Source organism: Penaeus monodon, chromosome 30 (genome assembly GCF_015228065.2).
Source record: "Penaeus monodon isolate SGIC_2016 chromosome 30, NSTDA_Pmon_1, whole genome shotgun sequence".
In the NCBI taxonomy this organism is placed as follows: Eukaryota; Metazoa; Arthropoda; class Malacostraca; order Decapoda; family Penaeidae; genus Penaeus; species Penaeus monodon.
This window is the reverse complement of record NC_051415.1, coordinates 30666138-30666368: the sequence shown is the minus strand read 5'-3', so window position 1 is coordinate 30666368 and position 231 is coordinate 30666138. Positions and strand designations below refer to the sequence as shown.

Here is a 231-nt window from a genome sequence, read left to right as displayed (position 1 = left end):
TTCAGAATGCTAAAATTAAAAAAATTTCCTTAACCTGTTTTATAATTCCATTTTATTTAGTTCTGCTAGTCTCTGTAATCTGTCTCTGTATTGCAGCATTTTACATCCTTACCCTCTGCCTCAATTACTCAAACAACACGGAAAAAGAATGATGAATACTGAAATGATGCTTACCGATGAGATAGAGTATGGAGAAGATTGTGGACGAATTACAACAGAGGCATCAGAACT

General features: G+C 34.2%; 1 protein-coding gene across 3 annotated transcripts in view; it reads right to left on the bottom strand.

Moving 5' to 3' along the window:
* Nucleotides 1–231, bottom strand: part of LOC119592699 — a 17142-nt gene that overhangs the window by 10519 nt on the left and 6392 nt on the right. The gene's annotated exons all lie outside the window — the stretch shown is intronic.